Source organism: Mustela nivalis (assembly GCF_964662115.1).
Source record: "Mustela nivalis genome assembly, chromosome: 1".
NCBI lineage: Eukaryota > Metazoa > Chordata > Mammalia > Carnivora > Mustelidae > Mustela > Mustela nivalis.
This window is the reverse complement of record NC_139020.1, coordinates 80,514,705-80,532,560: the sequence shown is the minus strand read 5'-3', so window position 1 is coordinate 80,532,560 and position 17,856 is coordinate 80,514,705. Positions and strand designations below refer to the sequence as shown.

The 17,856-nt window shown below is 39.8% G+C and overlaps 2 long non-coding RNA genes across 6 annotated transcripts in view; one reads left to right on the top strand and one right to left on the bottom strand.

Moving 5' to 3' along the window:
• The window catches only part of LOC309841959, a 75,567-nt gene that overhangs the window by 18,876 nt on the left and 38,835 nt on the right, over nucleotides 1-17,856 (top strand). For 3 of the 4 annotated variants that reach the window (XR_014299416.1, XR_014299417.1, XR_014299418.1), the window contains exons 2-3: nucleotides 10,862-10,938; nucleotides 13,543-13,737. This is a non-coding gene — a long non-coding RNA (uncharacterized lncRNA). Of the gene's footprint in view, nucleotides 1-10,861; nucleotides 10,939-13,542; nucleotides 13,738-15,580; nucleotides 15,871-17,856 lie in introns of those variants that run through there. The other variant, XR_014299419.1, reaches the window with a different exon arrangement.
• On the bottom strand, nucleotides 326-17,845 carry LOC309841954. Of its 2 annotated transcripts, none has more exons than XR_014299414.1 (3): nucleotides 16,105-17,845; nucleotides 12,834-13,257; nucleotides 326-449 (listed from the first exon to the last, which is right to left on the bottom strand). It is a non-coding gene; the product is annotated as an uncharacterized lncRNA (long non-coding RNA). The 2 variants fall into 2 exon arrangements; XR_014299415.1 differs by lacking the exon at nucleotides 326-449 and adding an exon at nucleotides 8,033-8,176.

The following is a 17,856-nucleotide window of genomic DNA, read 5'->3' as shown; positions in this document are numbered from 1 at the left end:
CATAAAGTGGCTTATAAATTTAGATTGTTTTAAATAATAATATGATTTTGGGCCATTTCTACTTTAAGCTAATATTATGGAAAATGCTTTTTGGGCGATTCTTTTTCTAAAAATTGGTGTTTAAAGAAAAAATATCATGAGGGAAATTATAAATGTAAAGTAATACAAAAATACATTTGATGGGAAGTACTCTGCTTGTCAAAATAGGCCTGTGATAGACAGAAAATGAATTTGAAGAGATTTTTTAAATTGCATCAGATTTTTGTCTCTAATCCATTTGCACATCACTTGGTATCACTGATGTCAGTTTATTATCATTGTGGTGACCAAGGTACATGAGGGTCAAGTAACCCTGGATTCTGATTCTGGCTCTAGCCTGCCGTTGCTGGCTGAGTCATTAAATCTTCAAGCCAAGCTTTTGTCACCTATAAAATGGGGCCACAGGATTGCTGTAAAGATAAAATGAGATAATGTATGTAAAATATCTAGTACAAAATAATATACAGTGCATGGTCCTAGTAATTACTATGAATTACAGTAATTCAATAAATATTTATCATGTGCCTTTGGTGTGGGAGGCATTGTTTTAGGCATGAGGAGTGGGATCAGGGCTGCCTGTATGATTGTACAGGTTATGCACAAAACAAATCTGCAGGCCACCATTTGCATCATCATCCAAAGGAACAATGCAACCTGAAGACAGTAGGAATCAACCTGGGAGTCATACTTTGTTGCCCCAGTAATGGAAAATAAAATGAGGAAAGCTTACATTCCAATGAAAGGAATAACATTTATTATTATGACTTGGCACTTTATTTTTTTTTTTTAAAGATTTTATTAATTTATTTGACAGAGAGAAAGATCACAAGTAGGCAGAGAGTCAGGCAGAGAGAGAGGAGGAAGCAGGCTCCCGCTGAGCAAAGAGCCTGATGCGGGGCTCGATCCCAGGACACTGGGATCATGACCTGAGCTGAAGGCAGCGGCTTAATCCACTGAGCCACCCAGGCGCCCCGACTTGGCACTTTATAAAAACATTATCATTCTATATAAGTAGTGAACCAGTAAGTATTAGTCAAATGTTTACCAGACATCCAAAGCTATTCTTTTTTTTTTTTTTAAGATTTTATTTATTTATTTGACAGACAGAGATCACAAGTAGGCAGAGGCAGGCAGAGAGAGAGGAAGGGAAGCAGGCTCCCTGCTGAGCAGAGAGCCCGAATCGGGGCTCGATCCCAGGACCCCGGGATCATGATCTGAGCCAAAGGCAGAGGCTTTAACCCACTGAGCCGCCAGACGCCCCCAAAGCTATTCTAGACAGAGTAGGCAATGCAGAAGTAAAGGATTGCTTTGCCTGATTTCTGTAATTAAGCAACTTAAAATCCAGTTGGAGTCAAGTACATAAAATATACATAAGTGCTAATCTGCATGACATAATAAGTACAGGCAGCCCTCACTTTGCATGGCAGTGTGGGAACATAAAAATGACCTATGTAAGCTGAAGCCATGCAAAGTAATCTTAATAATCAGTAGGGAAAATTACGATTATTCCAAGATCTTTAAAAACTTTTGTGAAAACATTAAAAACTCTCTGAAGGTCAGTTATCCATGTATTGGGAAATGAAGAAAAAAAAAAAGTAAAAACTGACATTCAGTAAACTAGAATTTAAAACAATAAAAATGAATGAAAATGGGGCACCTGGGTGGCTCAGTGGGTTAAGCCTCTGCCTTCGGCTCAGGTCATGATCTCAGGGTCCTGGGATTGAGCTCCACATTGGCTCTCTGTTCAGCAGGGAGCCTGCTTCCCCGTCTCTCTCTGCCTGCCTCTCTGCCTACTTGTGATCTCTGTCTGTCAAATAAATAAATGAAACCTTAAAAAAAAAAATGAATGAAATTGTCTCATTTCCTTGTGAAAAAGCATCAAGAAGAGTTTGAACAGTACTTGCTTTCCTCTCATCGTATAACTTTTTACACATCTTCCCACTGCCTGGGCAAAATTGTCACATTCCTTCCTAAATCTGGGTCAGTTTCCAACACTTTATCCTTTGCACATTCAGTGTCACGAAATACCTCCTAGACTTTATTTAATGTGAAGTATTTTCCTGAATTCACTTCCCCTGGAACATCGTTATCCTTTTCATCATGGTGGGTTTCCCCACTGACATCAGGAAGTTGGCTTTGCTGAGGGCCTGGCTGCCCATCTGGAGGGGCTCACACTGCACTGACCAGCAGTGTCCTCAAGAATTCCATTACATTGCACTCAGATTCTACTTCCCAAGTGTCTCTTATCATTTCTCTGCTACACTTCCCTCTTGGTTGGTCAATACACTCCTTTGATGAACTCTTCCTATAAAATGTCACAGAGGTTTATCCCTGGGCAACAAGGAGACAATAGCACACTTTGCTATCTTTGGGTGAACTGAATAACAGATGCGAGGGGACCCTACAGACTTTCAAGGAAGTGATTGGTCATGGATCGTGATTCACATCTGTTATTTACATAGTCATCTGTGTGCTGAAGGGCTACGAGCAACGTTTATACTTTGGGCAAATACAGGAAAGATCCCACAGAGCATGGTAACTACAATTTGAACTGTGTTATTGGCACACTTGCATTACTTAACTACAATGTAGTAACTGATATCCATGTGTATCAGAGCCATGCAGAGGACTACCTATCCTGCATTACTATCTTTGTTAGTTTTTAGCATATATATCAATGGAAAATGCATCCTCATGATAGAAAGCTATCACATCTATTTTAAGTGAATTGGATTAAACATGGAAGGTTAATAAGAGTAACACATCAAATGAAGCGTTAAACATTTATCTTAATGTAACATAAATAAAGCTGATAAGCATCTACTAAATCACAAAGATTAGTATTCCTAGTATACAGTAGCATGACGCTAGAGACCAAAGTCCAACGCTTCAGGTGTTTTCTGACACTTTAATCCATCTTTTTCCCCTTCTACTTTTGCCTTTTTCCTTTTCTATTGAAATTCAGATACAGTTAAATGTAATATATTTTATTACAAATAACAACACAAAATTTGACTTTTATGAAAGTATTTCTCTATTTCCCTCCTCCTTTTTTACCCTTCTATCTATCCTTCTGTGTCTATATGCAGAGAAAGCGTCCAGACATTGTTTTCAACTCTTAGTAGTGATAATATTATTATGAACTGGTGGAAAGTGTGACTTTTTTTCATGTTCATATTTGTACTGTGTGCATTATTTGAATTTTCATGATAAGCATTGATGTACGTGTTAATGTTTACAAAAGCAAGGGATTTTCCTCAAAATCAAAACAATGAAAAATTTTGGATGTCCTTTTAAAATAATTGAAAGAAACCCTTTCGATTTTTCCTAAATGGCCTAGCTTTCTCAGAATTTCCTTGAGGAAGGTTTAGTTTGGCATTTTGAATAACAAAGTTGATCCCTGATCTTTTCATCTACACACAACTTGATTCTTCTTTTTAAAAAGGAATTGACACTGGCGGAGGGTCTCCCACAAAACAATCAAATGCTTATTCTCTAACCCCCACCTGGTGCTCAGCTAAAATAGTCATTCCTCTACTATTGGAGGTATTACCAAATTCTTTTTTGTTGTTGTTGATGAAATTGTAAGCTTCATGAGGGCAGAGACCATGTCTTCATTCTTGTGTACAGGTACTAATAAATATTTGGGACTATGAAAAGTTTTTTACAATTTTTGTTGAAAGATAAAATTAAGAGGAAAGGGTTGGTTTAAAAGACTGCCTGAAATTTTGCTCTGCTTTGTTTTGAGACTCAGAGATTGCAAGTTCAAGATCATCAGACTTTCTAGACTACATAGAGAGGTTGCAGATTCTAGGAAAACACTCAGGTTTATATTCAAATATTAAGTAATCATCAATAGTAAGTAAAAATTAAAAGCCTTCCAAGCTTATTTGTTCCCTTTCCTTGAAAAAGATGGATGGTACTTTGATAGGAATTGCATTAAATGTGTAGATTGCTTTAGGTAACATAGACATTTTCACAATATTTATTCTTCCAATCCAGGAGCATGGAACATTTTTCCATTTCTTTGTGTCTTCCTCAATTTCTTTCATGAGTACTTTACAGTTTTCTGAGTATAGATTCTTTGCCTCTTTGGGTAGGTTTATTCCTAGGTATCTTATGGTTTTGGGAGAAAGGGGAACCCTCCTACACCGTTGGTGGGAATGCAAGCTGGTGCAACCACTCTGGAAAACAACTTGGAGGTTCCTCAAAATGTTGAAAATAGAACTACCCTATGACCCAGCAATTGCACTACTGGGTATTTACCCTAAAAATACAAACGAAGGGGCGCGTGCACCCAAATGTTTGTAGCAGCAATGTCTACAATAGCCAAACTATGGAAAGAACCTAGATGTCCATCAACAGATGAATGGGTAAAGAAGAAGTGGCATATATACACAATGGAATACTATGCAGCCATCAAAAGAAATGAAATCTTGCCATTTGCGACGACATGGATGGAACTAGAGGGTATCATGCTTAGCGAAATAAGTCAAGTGGAGAAAGACAACTATCATATGATCTCCCTGATACAAGAAGTGGAGATGCAACATGGGGGGTTAAGGGGGTAGGAGAAGAATAAATGAAACAAGATGGGATTGGGAGGGATACAAACCATAAGTGACTCTTAATCTCACAAAACAAACTGAGGGTTGCTGGGGGGAGGGGGTTGAGGAGAAGGGGGGGTGGGGTTATGGACATTGGGGAGGGTATGTGCTATGGTGAGTGCTGTGAAGTGTGTACACCTGGCGATTCACAGACCTGTACCCCTGGGGATAAAAATATATTATGTTTATTTAAAAAAATTAAAAATTAATTTAAAAAAAAGCCTTCCAAGAGGGGGCACCTGGGTGGCTCATTTGGTTAGGCAACTGCCTTCAGCTTGGGTCATGGACTCCTGGAATCAAGTCCTGCATCAGGATCCCTGTTCAGTGGGGAGTCTGCTTCTTTCCCTGACCCTCTCCCCTCTCAAACTCTCTTTCACTCTCTCCCTTGCAAATAAATTAATAAAATCTTTTTTAAAAAAAAGCCTTCCAAGTAAGTCAAATTTTATGTTTCTTTAAATTTTGCTTCAAAAAACAACTTTCTTATAGTAAGAAAAAAAGGCTTTTAAAAAAAAGCCTTCCAAGTAAGTCAAATTTTATGTTTCTTTAAATTTTGCTTCAAAAAACAACTTTCTTATAGTAAAATATATCAATATTTATTACATTGATATAGAATAACTTCCTGCTTCTTACAAGTATTTTTTCTAAACTTGAGTTGACCAAGGGTCTATGTTTTTTTCCCCCTGATTAACAGATCAACTTAAAAAGCAGAACAGAGCAGGGGTACCTAGGTGACTCAGTCAGATAAGCAGCTGGCTCTTGATTTTGGCTCAGGTCATGATCTCAAGGTCTTGAAGTGGAGCCAGTTCCCCCCACCCCACCCCTGGACTCCATGCTCAGTGGAAGTCTGCTTGAGATTCTCCCCCTCTACCTTTACCCCTCCCCCTGCTTATGTGTGTGTGTTCATGTGTGTATGTGTGTGTGTGTGTGTATGCTCTCTAACATAAATAAATACATCTTTAAAAAATAAAATAAAAGAACAAAACAGAGCAAACACCAAGTTACCCTGTACTTTCAACCTTGCTGTGGATATAATCAGGATTTAGTTTTTTGACCTGATTCTCTTCTTGACATTTCTTTCTAGGAAAGTTCTCTCTGTTCTCCTCAATCTCTACTGATACAAAGAGTAGTTCCAAACCTCTCTCCTGCCCTCAACTCTTACCTCCAAGGCCTCTCTAATTTTGTATTTCTAATTTCTTATAATATATATCTTATGATCCAGTAAGAGTTACTATCTTGATAAATTCCCTCCTATCTTAATTATCAAGACTGCTTCCAAAATGGCTTCTAACTCTGAAACTTAAGAGATCCTCACAACAATTTTCCTCTCCTGTTTGTTTTGACTTACAACAGTTCATTCTGTTTAGTGTCCATGATACTCATTTTCCTCCCCTCATTTCTGTCATTCTTGACTGAATCCTAATCCTCCCTTATACCTGGACTTGTACAATAGCCTTTATCCAGAGCTCCTGATCTCAACCCATCTATACTCAGCAGACAGAATAGACTCTCATACACCAACTTTGTCACTGTCTTTCTGCCCACTGAAATCTACAGCATTCCCACAAGATTAGCTGTATTTCATCAGCTTCCATTCAAGAACTTCCATTATCTACCTCCTTTTCTCATGAAATTATGCCACTTTCTTATCAGAAGTGGTCTCTATATAGTCAAATTATGCCGCTTCCCTGTGGAAAACCTCATTTCACTCCAGACTCCTTACCAAAGGCTAATACGTGTCTGCCAATCTTTCCAACCATGTTTCTAATAATCCTTGCTACAGCTTACATTTCTTTCTGTTCTTTCACACCCAAGGCCCACAGCACTAGCTTTCTTCTTTGTCTTGAAAGTTCTTAGCCCAGACCATTGCATGATGGCTTCTTCTCATCATACTGCTTTATAACTAACATTTTTTTTTTCTTTCTGAGTCATCTAATTGTTTTCTTATTGACAGAGGTGTAGTTAAGTGACAAAAGCTTTGGACTCAGAATCCTGGAGAATAATTCCAGACTGCAGAGGGGCCATTTCCCACATCTGCACATTATGGAACCGTTAGTCTAGACCATAGGTTGCAAAATGCCAGCCCTCGGGTTGAATAAGGCCCACAGATGTGTTTCATTTGGCCTTAGTGAAACTCAAATTAGTTAGCATGTTTAAAAATTGGGAAATTTTTGGAAAGCTTGAAATTCTACCTCCTCTGCGGGGGGGGGAGGGGTGGAAATCAATAGAATAGGCAACAAGAGACCTACATTTCTTTCTTTCTTTTTTTTTTAAGATTTTATTAAATCTTAAAGATTTAATAAAGAGAAATAAAGAGAGAAAGAAATAAAGAGAGAGAAATAAAGAGAGAAAGAGCATGAGAGAGAGCACAAGCAAGGGAGGCCCAAAGGGGGAGGAAGAAGCAGGCTCCTCACTGAGCAGGAAGCCCGATGGGGGACTAGATCCCAGGACCCCAGGACCATGACCTGAGCTGAAGGCAGCCACTCAAGACTGAGCCACCCAGGCGGCCCGAGACCTACATTTGTGCATGGTGACAAATCCACTGAGAAAAGATGCCTGGGTGGCTCAGTGGCTAAAACGTCTGCCTTCAGCTCAGCTCATGAGCCCAGGGTCCTAGGATCGAGTCCCACATGGGGCTCCCTGCTCAGCAGGGAGTCTGCTTCTCTCTCTTCCTCTGCCCCTCCACCCACCGCTCATGGTCACATGCTCTCTCTCTCTCAAATAGGTAAAAATATTTTTTAAAAATCCACTGAGAAAGAAAGCAATTGTCTTTATCTTTAAGATTTATTTATATATTTGAGAGAGAGAACATGAGTGCGTGTAAGTGGGGTGAGGGACAGAGGGAGAGAATCTTCAACTTCTGGCTGAGTGTATAGCCCAATGCTGGGCTCCATCTCACAACCCATGAGATCACCACCTGAGCTGAAACCAAGATTTAGACACTCAACCAACTGAGTCACCCAGGCGCCCCAACAATTGTCTTTAACATGGGGTGGGGACCCTTTGATGTGCCATGGTGAAGTAGCCTGCACACTTCACTTGTTTATGTTAGTTCTCTCTTAGAATTTGAATATATAACCCAAGACTATATCCTTTCTGGAACCCTTCTAACTCTATATATTCATGATTCTGGATAAATGTGTCTTCTCTCTCTAGCCAGATTTAATTTCTGGAAGGGCGGAGTCTGGTGCTTTTCTTCTGCCTTTGCAGGTAACAGTGCTAGGCATTGTTTAAAAGTCATTTGTTGAACATTAATTTAGTTACACACAAATATGTGGCAAAACCAGATTCCACCCAATTAAAAATGTACTGTTCAGTTGGCTTTTATAAGGAAAGACTCCCATGAAAGTGGAATTCAAATAGTGACAGAGTTTGTGTGATATAGAAAATTTAACTCTGGACAGATAACAACCAGATGAAGTTTCGTTTGGGCAGCAGAAAAGAGCTGTAGTTCCTCAGTCTCTTCCCTCTGTGTGTAACTCCCACTAATGGTTCATGGTAGTTATGCAGGCATATCAAGAGCAGAATGTACTCTGGAGATGGAAAAATATTATTATTTGTACTCCTAAGTAATGATCATATGTTCAACAGCTGGAACTTGTGGAGACCCTTATTTATTACAATACCAATAACTACATTTGCTATATTCCCACAAAACCAAAGACCATTTGGCATGGTTCAAGACTACCATATTTAATAAATCCCATTATTCTTTTTGCAACATTTTATTAACTTTCAAGGGGAATGCATCACGCTGAAATATTTTCCACGGGTTAACACCAATAGCTAAGCTTCCACACCCAGGTTGTGCCCTGCCTGGTATAGCAAAATGAATGGAAGTCCCAGGTCTATAACCCAGGGCAGATCCGGTAAACTATTGTCAAAGAGTACAATCTGAACACTTCCTTCTTCATTTGTCCATCTTCTACCCTAAAGTGTACTCATAAATGACATAAATATTTCATGTGAGGAAAGATCACATTCCTCAAAAACTGTCTATTTTAACAGAGGACACAGCTGATATTTATCCCATTCATATTAATACTAGAATAAATATTTGTATGAAGTTTGGATTACTGTAATACTTGAAAAACATTTCAAAATTTACATTTGTTTGGAACATTATATTCTAAAGAATTAAAGGGAAAATACATTAACCTGATTAAAATAATTTAACATTTACTTTAGACAGCTATAATCTCTAAGTTTCTTATAATGCTTGCAGTAACTGAGCTGAAAGTGTACTTTTGTACTCTCTGTGAGAAAAATTGTCTTCCTTAGTAAATGAAGAGTATAAATAATATTTGAAAGGTTACTTACCAAGGAAAATAATTTGTTTTCAACACTCGAGATTGCTTTCATTTAAAAAAAAAAAAATTTTATTTATGTATTTGTCAGAGAGAGAGAGGGAGCATACAAGCAGCCAGAGGCAGAGAGAGAAACAGGCTCCTTGATGCGGGACTCAATCCCTGGTCCCTGGGACCATGACCTGAGCCAAAGGCAGCGGCTCAACCAACTGAGCCACCCAGGCAACCCGAGATTTATTTATAAAACACTCTATTCAAGGGGGCACCTGGGTGGCTCAGTGGGTTAAGCCTCTGCCTTCCGCTCAGGTCATGATCCCAGGGTCCTGGGATAGAGCTCCACATTAGGCTCTCTGCTCAGCAGGAAGCCTGCTTCCTCCCTCTCTCTCTGCCTGCTTCTCTGCCTACTTGTGATTTATGTCTGTCAAAAAAATAAATAAAATCTTTAAAAAAAAAAAAAACACTCTATTCAAAGTGTAGGCAAGATCAGAACTTCTTAGATATATTAATCATTTTTATCTGTTTACTGAATCTGGGCCTGAACTGACAGTACTTACTAGTCATTTTTTTCTGGTTACTGTATGTACTTGAAAGTAATAAAGCCCACATATCCTTTGAAATGGCCCAGTTTTCCAGATTAGTGAATTTTCTCTATGTATTTGTATCTTAGGTTTGAATGATTTTCATCTTTCATTGGGGTCTAAACCATTGTAAATAACACAGTTTACATATTAAAGAAATCTAGTTGTGCACAACAGTGAGAAATAAATTAGAGGTCTCTGTGAAAGCTGTGTGATCTTAACCTTGCTAAACCTCAGTTTCCTCATTTATAAAATGGGGGTGAAAATAATATCTATTTCCTGGGGACGAAGGGGAGATTAATAGAGATAAGGCAAGCATTCTCTTAGTAAACAAATTCTACATTATTGTCTCTCCTACTGTGTGTGTCAAAGATCCCCTATGTAATGAATTATGTATTTTCTAATTTACGTGGCATTACCCCCATTTTGCAGAGAAAACCACAGAGGCTCAGGCAATTAAGAATCTTGCTCTAGACCACACATGTTGAGGAGCCAACCTCCTAACTGTTTCTGCTCATAAAATGACTGCACAGAGCACTCTTCTTTTACAAAAGCAATCTTAGAAATTAATCTTCGAAAGTGGAGTCAACAATCACCCATGAGTAGTGACTGCAGTTCTGAGACTGGTTTTCATACACACTTTGTAGGATCGGCATCACTATTTTGAGGCTGCACCCTGTGCAGGAACATGAGTCATCGCCTACCCACGCACTCCTCCACACTCTACGGCTCTCCTTTATGAATTAAGTCCTAGGAATTCCTGTCTCATTACTCCCCACGGGTGCTCAGTCACAGCCATCTCTGACTTGTATTTTCACCAACCTAGTTAATTGCTTTCTTCGACGCTTCTATTAGGTCAGTCGATGTCTATGTCTACCTCAGCAAATAACTTGACATCATTATAGAGGAGCGAGAAATTGTTGGGATTGGAGAAGGGTTTACAGATGCTGCACTTTCCAGTTTATACCATCCCATGACCCAGTAACTGTGGGAGAACAGGGCCCTGAGTTCAGGGGAAAATCCCTATAAAACATTGTTTCCCTGGGTCCTTTCTCCTTTCCTAGACAACCTGAGGGTTAATGGAAGGCGCATATTGCTGGTGGTTGTAATAGCAGGGGGGATAACATGGTAGTGGAAAGAGTTTATCCAACCACGTGGGCACCTCACCCAGGAGGAATTTTATTCTATTCTGACAAATCTGAACTTATTTGGTCAGTGTTTTAGAGTTTATTAGTTGCTACTGAAGTTCCCAAATAAAAGTATCTCCATCTTCCAGTGGCATATGCCTTCACGTATACTGTTGAATTTTTTTTTCCTTTAAAATTTAAAACAGCCTCTACCATCTGCCTAAAGAAAATACGTTTAACTGAAGACCCAGGGATAGAAGGAAACCATGCTATACAGATTCAGGTAAATCCTCAATTCTTGGCAATCTAGGCGTGGCACCCGTGCTAACTAAACCGTGAGCTCCCAAATTAGCAGTATCTTATGGAGAATGACAATCATACACTTGTCATTTTGAATAACTAAAAAATTTAGAAGAAATGTAATTTTGTAAGATCCTTTACATCAATGAGATATTTCTAGCCATGTTTGCAGATCACAACACCACTCCGCCAAGCAGCAGAAGGTGTTTTAAGTGTGTTCAATCTCAGGATACGGAGGAGGCAGGCCAGAGAGGAAGGCAGGACAACACCCTGGGGAAAAGTTTTGGTATGGCCTCAGGAAGCACAGAAGGGACCGCAGGAAGCCGGGACTGGGTGCAGAGTTTCCTGGGCTCTTTTATGGCTTTGTCTGTTCTTGCTGCCTATGACCTTAGGCACTGGGCAGCCTCCTTCCTGTATCTGTCAAAGGGAGGAATGCAAATCCAGGACCTCTGCTCTGCTTTTCTCCCCCAGGGGGCCAGAAACTGCCTAAGCCTCACGCTATAAAACCCAGATCCTTTGCTCTAGGTGTGGTTAAAAGAACAAAATTATTATAATTACTGGGCGTAACTTTAGTCATTCTGCATCACATCTTCCACTGAACGTGTGCCCTAGGTTTGCATGTCGGTTACCAAGAAAAGAAGGTGACTGCGGGTATGGGAGAAGTGCTGCTTAAATGCTGACTTTTCCACTATTTCTAGAGCCTTTCTTAATAATCACCTGCAAAGCTGCAATTGTGGCAATGTGAGCTGGCGGCCTAACCCACCGTCACTGGGTCTTGGATTATTAAGGTGTCTCCCCACATGCCCAAGCCTGCCGTACTCTCTTCTCACTCTCCTCCAGGTTTTACCATGTCGCCCCCTTTCACACACCAGAGTCTCCATGTGCATCACCCCACAGAACCGCAAGGAGCCAGCATGGGCCCTGAGCAGAAGCAATAAAGCCAGTCCGAAAGAAGTGTGAAATTACACACTCAATTTCCAAGACCCAGGGTGGAAAAAAGAATGTAAAATATCTCATTAACAACTTCCAATATGTCTTGCAGGTCGAAATGAGACTGTTTGGAACATACTGAGATAAAGAAAATATATGATTAAAATGAATTTTACCTACTTTTTCAAAAAAATTCTTTTCTAATGTGGCTATTAGGAAGACTAAAATTAAAATGTGTGACTTGCATTTGTAGCTCACGTTGTATTTCTGTTCTTTAGTGGTCTAGTTTCCAGTCCTTTGCGTTACTGTGCTCTACTTAAGAAAAAGCATATCTTGGGGCACCTGAGTAGCTCAGTTGTTAAGTGTCTGCCTTCAGCTCAGGTCATGATCCCAGGGTCTGGGGATCAAGCTCCACATAGGACTCTCTGCTCAGGGGGAAGTCTGCTTCTACCTCTCCCACTGCCCTTGTTTATGCTCTCTCTATGTCTCTCTCTGTGTCAAAATAAATAAATAAATAAAATCTTAAAATAAAATAAAAAAAAATTTTTTTAATCTCCTTGGCCAATACCATTGAAAAATTTTTAATATTTTTATAGAACTACCAAATAGTTTCCAATGAAATCTCAACTAAATTACGTATTTTTAACTGTTTTTAAAAAAGGCATCTATGTCCCCCAAACAAATCCAGCTGTACTGGAAGTTCAAATCCACTGATGTTAGGACAGATATTAGGATAAGCTAGAGTGATACAGAGGCATGTAATAAAATCAGTGGTACTGATCCTCTTCTGTGTCAAGGACCCATATTGTTCATTGAACCAGTATTTATTATTTTCTACTATATTCCAGACTGTGCCAGCCTCTAGAAATACAGTTAATAACTCTGATAAAAGTTTTAGACCCTCTCCCCAGGGGAGAAAAGAAAGTATACAGGAACATATTTACATACCTGCATTCTGTTCTAGGCTCTTGTGACTCTTCCAAAGCCTATCACGCATCCTAAATTAATAATTTCTAAGTTTGAAAAAAAGAGCATGGACGGGCCAGATATGAGTTCAATTGTTGCCTCCAACAGCTTCTGGGGTGGCTTTGGGCTATATTTATCTTCTCTAAGTTCAGTTTCTTCATCCATAAGATAGGGAGATATGGACAAATTGTGGGGTGTTATGAAGATTAGCTCTGAGACATATCAAGGCCTTTCTTGCACATTCCTTCTTAAGCACCTTAGTAGGTGTTACAGGTCATAACTATTATTTCTTTTCTTGAGTTATGTAGGGAAGTGGCTCAGAAGAGAAGAGAATGGATTCTTGAGCCTGAATCTTCTTTTCTATGTCAAGTTCTTAATTCATGTAGTAGCCCTTAGAGGTTAGTTGCTGAAAAAAAATAAAAGAGTTTGGTTCTCCAACCACGCCATGACCTTTTAGAGAAGATGTCCAAAATTGGTGTGCGAGTGGTCTGGGGTAATGCGATCTACAGAAATGAGAACATGTCTGCTCACACCTTGAGAGATGCTATGTGGTATGTGCATGTTTTTCTGTGGTTTGAAAACAAATTTCTGTCTGCAAACCTACAGATGGGTTTCTGTTTTGGGGGGTTATTTTTTGTTTGTTTGCTCATTCATTTAGAAACCCATGCTGGTATGTATATTCTCCTCACAGGCGACCTGCAGACAACCTCCAGCAGGCACCAGCAAACTTTGGGATGCAGGTAACCCTGAATGAGTAAGAACTTGAGCTAAGAAGCAGAGCGCCATGCCATTTCTACACAACTTCTCCTTCCAGTGTCACACTCTGGAACAATCCATTCTCCAAATCACCAAGTTAAAGGTAGAGCGATTCACCAACTGCGAGCAGGTGAGGGGAAGCCAGCCTTGTCATGATTTTACAGACTCTTTTTCTACTCACGAAAACCAGTTATGTATGGTATTTATGTACATCTGTGTTCCTGGGCATTTTCCAAATGCCTTTTGGAGAACATTAAACAGGAAATTGATGCCACAGGGCAAATATTCATTCTTCCCATCCTCTCTCACAAAAACAAGTACAGATTTGCTGTGGCTAGACTGACTTCCTGCAGGGTGCTGCAGCTTATTCGATTTTACACTAGGAGGGAAAAAAAAAAATAACATTCTCTGTTTCAATTTAGAGCATGTTGAAAATGGCCAAAATGCATCAACGGAAAGCTTCCCTCATGAGAACTCTGAAGGCTGGAAGTCAGTGCTTTATAAACTCATAAAATTAAAAGGTTAATGATTGTTTTTCATGCCTGTTGATGAAAGTAAATCCATATTATACTGGACACATCAAATTTGGTTAAACAGTGTATTCTCTAGTTCTTAAATGAAAAACAAACAAACAAACAAACAAACAAAAACGTTCAGCTTTTCATAAAAGGACGGCCTCTTTTTCTAACCTGTTACAGGGGTCTTTGGTTAGTGTCCTCCTCAACATCTGTTTTTCCCAGTTCACTTCCTTATCAGCCCAGAAACTATTTTGGGATCTGTGACACTCTGGAAGAACTTAAGCTACTTCAGCCCCAGGAACAGAGGATGTGACTTAGGTTAAGCTATTCAACGGGTTATCTCTCCTAGCCACAGAGATTTCAGGCAGAGGCCTATGAACTAAGTTTATCCAATCAAAGTGAATCTTGAGGCTTTTGCTGGGAAAACATTAGTCACTTTTTCCTGATGGACAAGACCACTGAAACAGTTGGCAGTCACCTTAGGGTCATAATGGGGACTAACCCATTTGCCTAAAAAAGGCAAAGACCACAGAAGGCAGGATAGAAAGGTGGAAAAAAAAAAAAAACTGTTATGTTTTACTGCTGGATCAAGCTTTGCCTGAAGATCTATCTCTGGACCATTTAGTAACATAAACCATTAAGTTACCTATACTGCTTAAACTAGTTTGATTCAAGTTTTTTTGTAGTTTGTAACCAAAGCTTAATAACTGTCATACTTACCTGTTAGAAGACATTTACAAAAGAAAAATAAGGGGACAAGGTGATAATCTAATGGGCTACTATTATGGTCAATTTCAGAACTAATTACAGAAAAGCAAGATCAATAAGGAATAAGGAAGTGGTTGCTACTGAGAAAAGGATGAGAAAAAAAATGTTTCCAAGGGATAAGTAACTACCGCAGCAGTGTGGGGCTGGAGAAAAGCCAATCCACATACTTCTTCTAAGGCCCAGCCTGAGTGGGGACTGGGGTGGGGACTTAGCAGCAGGAAGGGTCTACCCTCAGCTAAAGCCATTCTTAAGTTATTCCCTCTCCTTCAGCTACTACTGGTGAACTACTTAGCAATAGATGCAGTCTGCAATTTTTAGTCATTTGACTTCCATCCTCTCTGTTGAACCTTGCCACCTCCGTCTGAAGAATTATATGTTGTTGTTATTATTATTATTATTATTATTATTATTATTACTATATCCCATTTTATAGATTGGGAAACTGAGGCCCAGAAACTGCAAGTTATATGCACCATAAACAAGCTGTAGAGAATAGACTCAGAGCTCAGATCTTCTAATTCAAAAGCCTATAATCTTTGTCCTACAACATACATCCTTGAAGACTGTCTTTTTGTAATATATGTGGTCATTGGGTTCATCTAAAGTGAGGCCTGGAGGTATTTGACATCTGGCTTCATACCTACTGTTTCTCTTACCAAGACTAGCCAGAATTTATTTTGTCCACAGAGTCACCATACTTTCCTTCAGCAGTGCTCCATGCTCTGAAAATGTCCCCTTTCTACTTCCTGTGACCATCAAAACTCCCATTTCTTTAGCCCCTGAAGACAACAGACTACAAGGAGGGGTGTTTCTGAATGAATGCACACTGAGGTGGCAAATACTGATACCAGCTTTGTGTGTTAATCCTCTTTCTGAACAGAAGTACTTTGTAAGTGGGCGCTTGCAGACAGAGTGACTTCCACTGGAGAAGTTACTCTCCCAGCATCAAGTTCAGGCAGTGTAGGCAAACCGGAGGGAAAATTACTTTGGGTGGGAGATCCTTCCTGGTCATCTTGCTGCATAAACCACTTCTTGCTTCACCTACTCGCAAGGCTTCACTATGCTTCAGCCCACATGTTTTCGGAGAGCTTTGGATACACCTTGAACCTTGTCCAGAACTACTCTCTCACCAGCCTACAAGGACGCAGTCACTCCCAAAATCATTCTGTACATCTCAACAGGGCATTCAACCAACACTGCCGAGCGCTTACTGTATGACGGCCCTAGGCAGCATGTGGAAACTTTGACAAAGACGCCATGTTGTTTAGGCTCCTTCAAATGGCCAGGTACACAGGACTACCCGGGATTCTTCAGGAGATAGAAATTATTGGAAAGACAGTGGGCGAATTTTGGGAACTATGAAAAGTAGCTTTTAGCTGGTCGTTTTCTCACAGAGAATTAGAATATTGTAAGGCATGCCACAAGAGCTTCTGATGCCCTAAGGATACAAGAGTTCTGGTCAGGAGGTCATCTGGTCATTGCCTCGGGCTTGTTTATTTATTCCCGCTCCAGTGAGCCCACTATTACTGTGACTCAGCTACTATTTCCATTCATTTTCCTTCCTTTCTGATGAACTGTTCCTCCACTTCATGCCTTCTATGACCTCATTGCTTCTGATTCCAAGGCTCTAAGAGAGAGAGTCTGTTTGAGTCTTTTGGGAACTGTCTAGTCCTAAGCATCTGTTTAGGGTTCAGCTCTCAAACCAGGCACCCCATGAGTTCCCTGTGGACCAGACACCAACCTCTGGCTAAAGCGGTCATGAAGTCCTAACTACAGCAACTCTTGGCAGATCCCTGGGACTCTGAAGAATCCATCTGGGAAATTTCCTTCTCTGCTCATTTTAGCAATAATCCTTTCCCAACAAAATCAGAAAGTGAGGCTAGACTAGCCAGAGCAGAATGACAGGTCACTGTATATTTAGTGGTAATTTGGAAGAAAAGAACAGAATATTAGTGTTAGGGTCCGAAGTACTGAAAGCAACATGGGAAAAATAAGGTAGCAAAATTGACGAGGTTACTAAAACACATGAACTCATTTAATCAAGACCTAAAAGTAGTGTTACATGTTCCAAATGCACCTTAAAGACAAGATAATGGGGACCCACAAGTAGAGTTCACAGAAACATGGAATATAAGAGCTGGAGAATACACAGCAGACCACCACCCAAACCTCTTATTTCATAATTGGGAAAAGCCCATAAAAGTTAATTGACTAGTTAATTAACCCATATAATTAGTGGTGGAGCCCCAAATCCTGAGTCATGACTAATAAACCACTAGTCTGCATTTGTGAGCTAGGAATGGACTTTTCTTCCTAAAGATGGTATAGATCACACTTAATGCTCAAAGGACTCCACTCATTGTCCTACTGAATATGGACAAGGGCAAATAGCAAAGTTGGGGCATGGTGTTTTAAGGTATTCACACAAGGTAGAGTCTGTGTTTTCTACAGGAGTACAGGATATAAAGAGATGTAACAGGAAAAAAAAAAAGTAGGACTTTGGAATTTGAGATTCCAGTGTCATTCTCCTGTAACCAGCCAGCTGTGTGCACAGGATCTATGATCAACTCTCTGAGCCTCAGGCTCTTTATCTAGGGAAAAATCAGACCACAGGACCCCACAGGTCCCCTGTACCCTGACTTGTCCCATTCTGATCATTCTAGGAATGATCTACGTTTTGAGCTTAAGCCCAGAGGACCAGGAGTACCAAGCCTGCTAACTCCCAATCAACTAAATTGAGAATCTCATAGGTTGTTCTCAAAACTATCTAAAGGCAGATGAACTAAGGAACGAATGTGGCCTTTCATAGAATCTTGGCTTAGCTTTGTTGCCATCTCTGAAAGTACCCAGAAAGGCATTTAAAAATCATAACATTTCACACAGAGTTAAAAAAAAAAAAAACTATCTCTAGAGTACACCATATATGGAGACATATTTAAACATGTAAGCATTTTTTTCTTTCT